The sequence below is a fragment of the Patagioenas fasciata genome, chromosome 5, assembly GCF_037038585.1.
Source record: "Patagioenas fasciata isolate bPatFas1 chromosome 5, bPatFas1.hap1, whole genome shotgun sequence".
Classification (NCBI taxonomy): Eukaryota; Metazoa; Chordata; class Aves; order Columbiformes; family Columbidae; genus Patagioenas; species Patagioenas fasciata.
The window spans coordinates 33,039,822-33,052,088 of NC_092524.1; the positions used below are offsets into that span (position 1 = coordinate 33,039,822).

Sequence of the window (12,267 nt, forward strand, 5' to 3'; positions counted from 1 at the left end):
GAATTTAAGTCACCAACTGCAGCCCTCTCAGAAGTCTCAAAGCAGGAAGAAAAACAAGTTTCAAAGCTAGTTCTTCCTATTTACCAGGTACTGTAATAAAAACCGTATTTTTTATATTAGAGAGCAGTGTAGGGGAAAGGGACCTGGTGTCCTGGTGGACAACAGGATGACCATGAGCCAGCACTGTGCCCTTGTGGCCAAGAAGGCCAATGGCATCCTGGAGTGTATTAGAAGGGGCATGGTTAGTAGGTAGAGAGAGGTTCTCCTTCCCCTCTACTCTGCCCTGGTGAGACCACACCTAGAATATTGTGTCCAGTTCCGGGCCCCTCAGTTCCAGAAGGACGGGGAACTGCTGAAGAGAGTCCAGCGCAGGGCAACAAAGATGATTACAGGAGTGGAGCATCTCCCTTATGAGGAAAGGCTGAGGGAGCTGGGTCTCTTTAGCTTGGAGAAGAGGAGACTGGGGGTGACCTCATTAATGTTTACAAATATGTAAAGGGTGAGTGTCACGAGGATGGAGCCCTGCTCTTCTTGGTGACAACCAACAGTAGGACAAGGTGTTCAAGTTGGAACACAAGAGGTTCCACTTAAATTTGAGAAGAAACTTCCCAGTGAGGGTGACAGAACACTGGAACAGGCTGCCCAGGGGAGGTTGCGGAGTCTCCTTCTCTGGAGACATTCAAAACACGCCTGGACACATTCTTGTGTAGCCTCATCTAATTGTTCCTGCTTTGGCAGGGGCATTGGACTAGATGATCCTTCAAGGTCCCTTCCAGTCCCTAACATTCTGTGATTCTGTGTTTCATCATTAGCCTTAACATCTGACCTCTGTCTGTTGCTGCAAAAGGTTCGCATCTGTATATGTTAGGAGCCCTCTAAAATTAGCCTGGGCACACAGATGTAACCATGGAGATTTATGCCGCAGTCGCGAGCACTCCGCAGAGGCACAAGCTAGAGGTAGAGCACAAACCACCGATGAATTTTTGTCCCCCTCTACCCCCACCAAGCTCATGCATTACATGATATGTGTGACAAATCATATCAAAGGAACAGACTGAAAGCCAGCTCTAAATGAGACTAGAGAAGACTTAGACCGTTTCTTCAGCCTTGTTTTCCCCAATCTAGTTCACTGCATGGATACATAATTACTTGTGCTGGCAGGAGGCGGAAAAGGCACAGGACAGGATAAGCAGCAAAGGATGGTTGCTTTCAGGCCAGCTTAAACTGCATGTAAAACCTTGGTACAAGATCTATTTATTTCATTATAGTGAGCTCTAGAACTTGATAGGTTAATAAGTAAATCATTTTAAGTTACCCAACTGTTCTTTCCAGACAGAGTTGAATAAAGTTTGGATTCTTGGTGCCAAGAACACTACCATCAACCAAAATTCTTTAAGAACTGCCAGATAGCATTAGCAAGAGAGCTCAAGAGTAATTATTGCTATCTTCCTTTAAGCAATTAATAATATAGCTTTCACAGTTGGGCTATTTACTTATTTTGCTTATTTACAAAATAGCATGTGATATTAAGACCTTGAAAAAAGAGAAGCACCATCAAAAGAGAAGCAGTACAACAAAGTAATGATCAAGTGTAACAGAAGTAGTTTCCAAAAGGTGGAGAGAACTAAACTCATATTTAGAATAACATAACATTCCCAGAAGAACTGCATTTTAACTTTCACATTACTAACAAACTGACCCTGCCTCTTTCAACTAGAATCACATTCTAATTTGGGAGCAGAAAAGTTAAATTTTAACTCAGTCTAATGAAGCAAGTAAAAGATTTAAAATCTATTTGTCTGTGATTGCTCCTGACATTTTGGCAAGTCATTTGGGCAGCAGATAAATAATTTCTGCAGATGGTAGCCTTCTGGTCAAGAAAAATTTTCTTTGTTTTCTTTGGGGCAAAATTCTTCACCTGTTATAGCATTACCAAGGTGCATCATAATTCAAACCCAGAAGTCTCCATTTTCTTTGGTGTTAAATTACAGACCTGCTGTGTGAAGACAATTTTCTTTTCTTCTTTTTTTTTTTCTTTTTTTTAAAAAGATTGCCTGTGAAGCTCAATTGTGATTGGGAAGGCCGCCTACACAGTAGAGTGAGTGAGAAAAAACATACTTGCAGAGCTGAAAAAACATTGGTGTAGGCGTACATAAGGGGGGAGGAAAGAAAGGACTTGGTTCTACTGTAAAAGCCTATTTTCTTACATCACCCCTGAAACAACTAAAATACGTTACTTGAAGAAAATTCAGAAGATTGTTTGCTACTTTCCAGATGCCAATATGAGTATTACAAACAGCATGAGGAATCCTTGCAAATTCACCCTCCCCGGTTTCAGAATCTGCCACACACCCGAGGAATGCTTCGCTTCCCCCACTTCTCTGCTGCATCCTGCAAGAGCTGCTCTCACAGAGCACCAAGGCACCTGCAGAACAGCAGCTCAGAGCTTGCAAAGCCTTATGTAATTAATAACATTAGGAAGTACTGGAAGTGCAGCCAAAGCCTTTTCAAAAAAAAGGAAAGGGGAAAAAAGAGAACACTCTCTAGAAACACTACAAATAAGTAGCATTTATTCTCAACAGAATCTAACAGTATTTGAAAAGGCTGAAAAAATAACTAAAAAGTTCAGACATTTCTCACAGACACTTCAGAAACCCTTTTCCACCCCCGGCCTAGAGAGCCTCCAGTGCTTTCATCTCCCAAGAAAAGTGAGCCGGTCTTTCAGGACATCCTATTGACTAACCCAGATTTCAAAAGAAAAAAGGAATGAGCTCAGTTTTCTTTAGGAAGGCACCACCTATATGCATTATAATTTCTAAACAAACAAGTCTACACAAACTGTTCTCGTGCCATCATAAAGCTATGAAAATATTTTTATTAGGTTTGTCTTTGCCTTCATAATAAAAACAAAAGGCTTTTGACGTAAGTTTGTTAGCTGATGATTACCGTAATTACTACTGAAGAAATTAAGACAGCAGAAAAGCTTCCCCAATGAACTTCAACCAACATAAGATGATGCACTGCAGATAAAAGAAGATGCAGTTGCTCCCAGGGCATTGGACACCAGCCGACAACCTACTTTGTTAACTCCAGTCACAAGGAGATAGGACTTCAGCACCTAATTCCCCTGGGCCTTTGAGCTGGTATTTTCAAAGCCCCGTGCTGAGCAGTTGACTGAATTCCTGCACCCACAGTATGTGACCACAACAGAGAACAGCATCCACAGCAGCACTCTCGAAAGGCCACCTCCAGCCAGAGCTTTCACAGGGTGCTCAGTTTCATCTCCATCCAAACATATGCTGTCACTGAAGATGCTGAATGCCAGAAACTGATAAATAACACTACTACAAAGTAAACTCCATTTTTATACATCTTTTCAACTATATGACTTTTAAGCGCTAATGGGTATTACTCATACACATCAGAAACACAGGTAAGACAGTGTTTTACAAAGCACCAAGACAGCTGACTCGGGCAAATCTACACAGCAAGCAAAAGCAGCACACTTAGTCACAGCTAAACTCTTAAAATTACTGTTACAACACAAGCTAGTTGCTCCTGAAGCTCACTGAGGCACACATTCTTCTGGGTCAGAAAGGCAGGTAGGGATGAAGTATCAAAGGGAGGTATGAAACTGATCAACAGTAGAACTTCCAGAAAAAATGAGCATCTGAAATTGTTAATATGAAATGGTGAAAAACACAGAAGCAAGAAAAGTAGTAAAAGCAATGCAGAGAGAAGTACAAAAAAATAAGTGTGTATAAAAAAAGTAGTAAGAATGGAAATCCCTGATTTTAGGAAAACTGGAGTCACTTATTATAAAAGAAGGTATACAGACTCCTGCTAAACTTTGAAGTTATAGCCATCTTGACTTTTAACCTGGTAAACAGTGGCATTATATTTCTGACATGTTAATAAAGCCCCTCTACATACTCATACACATATAATTCCAATAAACTGAAAACACATGAAAATATTACACAACAAATGAATCACATACATAGAATCTGCATCCTAATAAAGCGTATCCTTTCATGCTCGGTTTGTCAAGCTGAAGAACATTTGCTTCAAGAGTCGCTGCCAGAATAATCTAATCTCTTCTATCCTTCCCTAAATTTCACTTTTGGCTAAGCTGAAGCTTTATTTCCTCTTACTGAGAACAGAACAGCTCCAGGTAGTTTGGAAGGCTGCCTTTTACCTTCGAGTTTTACGATCTCCAGTTGGACCAAGGCTATTAGGAAAGAAAAGACCATACAAGAGCACAGAGGACTACCAGGGGATTCTCTCTTGCTGCTATCAAAATTCAGAGAGAGTATTTACCTTTTGCTTTTCAGACACTAAGACCTTTAGGAATTTCTCAGATAGATGTTGCTAACAAGGAGAACTAGTGAAATCTTTTTGCCCTCTAATATCTTTTTGTAAAATAGCAGTACAGAAAAATAGATTTGAAATTGAATTATACTTCAATTTTTGAATGAATAGATTCAGCTCAGGGTGGGGGGGAAGGTGTCTGGGTTCTCTCATTCTGAGTGTGATTTTTTTCATCTTAAAGGTAAACTAGAAGTCTGATACAGAATTACAGTCTGATACAAACTCAAATGACTCTGACAACATAATTATACAGTATCAATCAAAATGAGTAACATTGCATTTAATTCATTAACTACTTTGCTGCCCTGTCAACAGGAGTCAATCACTGTAATTCTCAACATTTTTCTCAAAAAGGGTAAGGGAAAAAAAACTTCATTTACTTCCATTTCACCCGAAAAGGCTGCTTCTGATGTTTACAACATCATTTTACTCCAGTAAGCCATAAGCTTTCCCCATTATTTGCAGCCCCCATGGTTCACACACTTTCAGACTGAAGCCAGTTTTCTAGCTACATAGTATATGACCGTAATAGCGTATAAATGGCTATATGTTTACCTTTAATAATATAATTGCATGTCCTACAAGTAAAATACCTGTACCAAGATGATACTGCTGACTGGAAAGAACATCTCCTCTTTCAGTTAATGCTTTTGTCCAAAAAAAATATGAAAATGCTGAACTAACCGAAGTAAAACATCAAGGAATATATATAGAGAACAACCATGAAAATGTGAGCTTTGGAGTTATCCTGAAAACAATGAAGTATTTGCTTTCCTTAAAGTGCTTAGTTTGAAATATAGAAAAACAATAACAAATGCAAACACAGTACACCTTTTTCCCCCTTACAATAAGTAGTGAACCACGCTTTTTGCCACCCAACTTTCACTCTTTAAAAGTTAGATTCTCCTCTTTAGAAAATATGTCCTATTGCATCTTTGTCAGCCTAGCTTTCTGTCACAGCTAAGCTGTAAGAGAAGGACAGGATCTTCCATTGTAGGAGGGGTTACTGTTGCCAAGCAAATAACTGATAATCTGTCTATACCAAAAAAATACCAGAGGAGAAAGAATAAAGGGCAAATTCAGCAAAGAATTTGTTAATTTTCTGTTTGAAAGCTCACTCTTTTTCCATTTTGCCCTCCTCCAACCCTGCTCCCCTTTTATATGCAATTTAAATCCATTTGACTGCTGTTAAATAAAAAAAAAACTGAGCTGGCATCTCAACTGACTTCTGCATTTGGAATTTTAAAGATGTTTGTCAATGAAAACAGGAAGCATCCATAGAGAATATGCCACTGTTGGAAAGCTTGCCACTGATAAGGGTTCGAAAGTGCTTTGCAGATAAGGTAAATATCATTAAATGAACTACAAAGAAAGGGAAATCAAGGCAAGAGAAAGAAAAGGAGTTGATCGAGGTCACCCAGCAGCCACAAGGCAGCCAGAAATATTAGTCTTCCAACTTGCAGCAAAGGACCATAACAGCTTCACTCTATATGAAGCCTTTCATCAGCATTTTGATAAACTGATAACACAGATAACGTAAGCAACAATACATTAGCTAAACAAATTAGACACCAAAAACAAGAAGGCAGAGAACTGCTGAACCATGAACGAATTACCCCATTTTCCCAAAAAGAAGACAGAGTATTCTATTAATTTTTGCTCCAAAACTTATTACTTCTTTACATGTCTTGCTGCCTGGACGCTATTTAAATTGACTTTTTTTAATGAACTGTAACTATGGCTTATTTTTGGCGTAGGGCTTATATTTTGAGCATCCTCGAAAATCCTGAGAAATCACGCTAGAGCTTATTTTTGGGGAAACAGGGTACAAGCCATGAAGCCTTGTTACCAAACAGGAGTCGCACACACTAACCCAATGGGTTTCCCTTGGTGGGTACCAACATCTGCCAACGAACAAAACATGTAATCATGTAGCTGCATGTGTACTGCGAGCAGCACCCCTCCAAGCCTCCCATTCCCCTCCCAGAACAGCAGCAAGGTACACCACACATCTGCTACACAAGGAACCTTCACAGGAAAAGTTCTGTAGGTGTATACTGCCCATAAAATTCAAAGATGAGGCATTAAATATATGGCTATAGTTTCAAAATACCCAAGAGAATATGAAAAATTACACTCTGACCAGAATTTATTCAGTCTTCCAAAGCTTTGAAAGAATGTCAAACTAAAAATCCTAGCAACCCCTAAGAAGATAGGATTTATGAAGTGTCAAACTACTTCTATCCCTGATTCAAAATCTAACTACAATAAAAATACACTTCTTTAGCTAGAAAGTTTTTTACATATGTAACCAAACTTCTGCTCTCCTACGTTCCAAGGAATACTTTCATTCACTCCACCTTTGAGATAAAGCAGAAGTCATTTTTTCCATCCTACCGAAAGAGACAAAGATAATTCAAGATATTCTCTCCTGCCATACCCTGGGTTTCCATTTTCAGTGGAGAAGGCCCTTTTACACTTGCATTTAATGGGAACTGACAATCTGTTATTCCATAAAACACAAGCACCTTACGGGTCCATCCCCATTTGACTTGCTTGGTAGAGCTGGTGATTTCCACTGGAGTGGGGATTTCTCTGCCCATTCAAGGACCTTCACACTCTTTGCCCAGTTAAGATAAAATTTAAATGGGGTCTTTGTAATTTTCCTGGAAAAACAGGCAAACAATTTTGTACTCTTCTCAGTAGATACCTCATTTAGCCACATTTCAAGATAAAGTGTTCCATAAACAATATTTCATTATCCTCTTGGTCACGTAACTCCTCAGGAAACAAAAAGCAACTTTTTTCTGTCTGCTTAGATGGCATCAATATTATTACAGCTTGCATTAAAAAACTCCTATGAAGAATTTAATGAAAACAGGCACAGTCTAGCAATTTGACCACATGTCTAAGAGCTTTGCATGATTCAAACACGCAGTTGTACTTGCCTGTTCTGCAATTTTCCCATTAATGAAAATAATATTTACTTCACAGGGGTCAGAATGATAAATTTCCATAAAGAGTCTGAATCTAAAAGGGAGGGTAATTTGATAGATCTCTGAGAAAAGAGGGTGAAGGAAAAACAAATCAGATTTTATATTCATATTCATTTTCAAATGACAAAACACTTGAATTGCAGCAGAACCAGCTACTTTTGCATTTCCAATAATATTAGAAAAATTACACACAATAAAGAAAATTCAATGTTAATATAATTTGTCTAAAACTACATGCCCAGCCATGAACAACAGCAGACTCTCTAACACCAGATTTTTATCTGAATAGGCAAGTTTTGGAACCTGCCTTGATTCTTGGCCATTCCAAAGCTGCTGCAGTTTCACTAATAAAATGCGACTTAGCATTTTGAGAACACGGTGCTCATTTATTCATGGGAAGAAAGGGAAGAGAATTACAGAACAGTCTGAACATACCACTTTTAATAAACCCAAACCAAAAGAGAAATTTAAGAAAGTACCTCGTGAAACCAGAGACCATTAATATAGCTAACTATTAAAGATTTATGAAAGCCTATTCCCAGCTTCAACTGTTCAACTCAAGATCAGAAAAATTACCCAATCCACATCACTGTACTATATAATGAATCAAACACTATTCTTAAGGTGGTGTCACTATAACAGAACCATTTGTGCACGGGCTGACCAGGTGTATCTGAGAATCTGGCCCACATCTTTTCTTCTTCTGTTAAAAAACCAAGTGATTTTGAATGTCTGGCTCTTAGCACAGGCTCTCTTATTTGTCAGTAAATATGCAGAAACATGAATTCACAAATATGTACTTTTCCTGTTTTTTAGTACCAAAAGCATTAAGAAATTAGGCTACTTCCAGTAGATTACTTTGGGTATTTTGAAGAACTTCTAGAGCAAGTTTGATGGACAGCATGTCATGTGATCCATACCACCTTGACACAGACCCCAACACTGGATGCATCGTTGTTAAAAGTACCTCAAGTAATTACAAGATACAACATTGAACTCAAGTTAGGGGATGGATACACAGGGAGGACATTCTTGGCTAATATTTTGGGCAGGGGAAGGAGGCTAAAATAGCACATTTATTTTTCTACAAGCACCACAGCTAAAACACTTTGTCACTAACACCCCTGGATACACTGAAAGATTCACTCTTTAAGAACTCAGGATTTTAACAAGAATAGCAAAAAACTAGAAACACTTGTTTCTAAAGAAACTGCAACTCTAAGAAATAAACTAAAACAAGAAAATTGTAAATCTAGAAAATTAGATTATCGAGAAAGAAAATGGCAAGGTTATCCACACTTAATGAAATACAAGAACATTTCCATGTTGCCACAAATTGAGATTCTACACTTCAGCGAGTATTCATTAGTGCTGGGAAAAAACAGCCTAGAAGAGCAGGGGAAAAAAAAGTGGCTTAATATAATACAATAACATAAAGGTGATAAGGCAGGTTTGGGGGGGGTGCATTTGTTTAGATGCAGGAAACTGAGTTTACTTTTACTTTACAAAAAGATACTTTTTAAGTAAAAGTTGAGAAATGTAACTGCAAACTTGCAGCACCAGGCCAGTACAATCAAACCACAGTTACAGAATTTGCAGAAACTACAGGTGTTACAGAACATAAAACTAAAAAGAGTATGTGGGAGGCATGGCACTGGCAGTTAGAGATGCCAGTAAATAATGCTGTTGCTTGATTTGTTTTGTTGGTTTTTTTTTCCCCCAGGCCACAGAAGCCCCATGGAGGAGGTGACACGTCCCCAGCAGCGCTGCCCCAAGGTGGCGGCCACCACGTTCTCAGCACCTTGTACCAGCCACAGCAGAAGCACCCAACTCACCCACAACCCAGGAGCACCCATTGGCTACATCTGTTTCTTAATCAAATACACTCTGTACGCTTGAGATTTCCATTAGAGAGGAGAAAAATCTCTAATCTTATCCCAGGGTAAAAAATCCAAATATAAAAGGAGAATTAGTAACAGAAGCATGAAACCTGTACCCATTACGAATCAACATTTCTCCTTCAGCAATTTCAAAATCCAAATAGCATCTTGTGCTCTAGTCTATTTGAGTCATTGTCCGTCACATTCAAGAACACACAGGAACAAATCAATACTTCACCTGAGTCCCTACATCCTTCAGGGCAGAACACGACTACTCTTCTAAGTAAGTGCCTTGAGAAAAGCCTGTTCCAGTGATTCATTCACATAAACATGCCAGCAAAGGTTTACATTCCACCAGTTGAATGTAAAAATAAAAAAGTGTCCATAAATCCAAGGGTAAAAAAATAACATGTTGTTCTTCAGTTTTTCATAAAAATATTTGTCTATTTGTATCAGACAAGCAAAATTTTGCACAGCTCAGTGTGAGCTATACTAACAGGAGAGCTAGAAATCAGCACTATTAGGTAGAAGTTATGGACTCCACATGGCACGTCATTCCTTTGAATATGTAGATATAAATACATGTCTTTAATTTAAAAACATTGTTATTCTCTTACAATAAATAAGAACTCAGGGACAAGTAATCACCCTGAGATACTGTCCACATTATCCCTAGCTAAACATTCTTGCCTACATGCCTGCAGTGAAAGCCAGCAAGCGTTATTTAAAATATTTCAATTTCAAGATTAGCTTCAAAATGCACTGTCTTGAGAACACAAAGATTCAAACTGTTTCACAAATAGGAAAATGCTTCACAGAAATGACCGTTTCAGATCGTGGCCATTTGAATTAACCAACAGCAGAATTTTCCCCCTATATATTTGGAGACCCATTTTGAAAATCTATAGGATTATTATATGATTCTTAACCTCCATGGACAACGTTTATGAAGACCTTAAGGCAGGCCTGAAATGATTTTACCCAATCCTAACAATGTGACAGTGCCATTACTACAAACATACGATGGTTAGCTTCTGATGGGATTGAGAAAAGCATGGCAAACAAAACATTAGTAAATGGAATTCAGACAATCTACAGCAGTGACATAAGGCACAAGCACAACTTTAACAAATCCTGCTAAAAAAAAAGAAAAAAAAGACAGACATACTGTAAGCAATGGCTGATTTCAGAAACAACCTATTGAAGCCACACAACGCCAGTCAAGCCCATTATAAAGCACGTGCATGCGGATGGTGGGGGAGAGCTCTCATCCCTCCTCCTTTGGAAGCGCTTGCTTCCAGCAGGATCAGTGCTTCACTTGAGCCCACCCTGCAGCTGCACAACCACATCTGCAAGCGGACGGAGTAAGGAAGGAGCAGCCAAATTGGAGCAGGGCAAGGACAATAGCGAGATGCGCCCTTCCAGGCACTGCACAGGCTCATGTCAGGCTGGAACAGCCACACCTCCGCACCCTTGGCTTCCAAGGAGAAAAATTTTTAATTTTGCTAGGAAAATTCAGATCCCATCCACTACCGCTGCAGCAGCAACTGCCAAGAGACTGAAGTCTAAGACAGCCTAACTAAAGATCTCATCCCATTGGCTTAATTAGTTACCCCTGACCATTATTCATCAATTTTGATGAAAAACACACCTGAACTTCAGCTGAAATACTAATTTTACCAGGGATAAGGAAGCTTAAAATCTGTCAATACCCTCCAAAGTTAGGTTTGGATACAGTTTGACTCTTACTCCAACAGATTCAGCAGAAGCATTTGAAACAAACGCAGCAGATCTAGTTACCGCACTTGGCACACTTTCCTTTTTTAGCATGACTGATGTAAGTGGAATTGAAGATGAGCTTCCACAGTCCTGACATCCCACAGATGGAAAACAAATCAAATCAGCCCAGACGGGTGCACTCTGTTAATGGGTCTTCTCCTGACCTGCGGCAAGTAATCTCATAACTCATATGTAAAACTGCTCTACTGAACTAGTTTTTAGAAATGTCACAAATGGTTATCTAGCAATTACATACCAGAACAACTCACTGCCCAGTTTCAAATATTCCAAACATATAATATTATCGGTGTGTTACGTGAAAAGGTATTTGAAATTCAGAATAAATAAATGCACCATCCCATATATCGCTTCAGTTTTCAGGTACAGAATAATTAGCAGTTGTAGTTTTGATTGAGTATATGCAGAAAGGGAATGTTTCCAGATCTAAAGACATGTTTTTTCACGATATTTCAGAGAGTACCACATACTTTGTAAGATGATGACCTAAAAGACCATCCCCATCATGAGCATCTCAACCACCACCACCACGTAAAGCCAAAGCATTAAGAAAATAGCACAGGGAAGACACCACACAGCAAACCCATACTCGGCACAGGATCACAATCAGCATGTTCAAAACAGCGCTCCAGAGATGCACAGGCTTTCAACACATTTCTAGAAAATTTTACAAACATTATCTCCGCACAGATTGGTTGCACACTGCTTACCTAAAACACGAAGTTCACTCCAGAGGAGACAGGACTCCCATCATGCTGCTCGCTTGGTTCTTTACTTACCTTGCAACAAGGTCTAAATTTACAGTCTCAGGTTATAAGTACCTAGATGACAAGTACTCCTCCCAACTCTCCGACTTTCTGAAATATTTTGTTATCAGTGAAGCACAGCTAAGGGTTCCTTTCTTCACATCTAGACTCAACACATGAAAACATCTCCTGTCACAAACCTCACCCAAAAACCCAACTGTTACTTGTGTGCACTTCTCAAAAGAGAAGTGTTTGCTTTTACCCCAAAGAATGCTGCTTGTGATCCCTGCACAAGGCTGCAAACATGGTTTGGCTGAGAAGACAGGACCATCAACACAGCACAAGGCTCTGCAGAAAAACTGTTTTCACCAAACAGTGCCACCAGCACAGTCTGTGGTCACAGATTTGGTGCTTTGCTGCTCTTCTCACTCCAGCATGTCACTTAGTTTTGTGTTACACAAGTTACAGAAACTAAAC

The 12,267-nt window shown here is 39.2% G+C and overlaps 1 protein-coding gene across 13 annotated transcripts in view; it reads right to left on the minus strand.

The window, feature by feature from the left end:
* SIPA1L1 (signal induced proliferation associated 1 like 1) overlaps window positions 1-12,267 on the minus strand; it is a 217,722-nt gene that overhangs the window by 145,802 nt on the left and 59,653 nt on the right. The gene's annotated exons all lie outside the window — the stretch shown is intronic.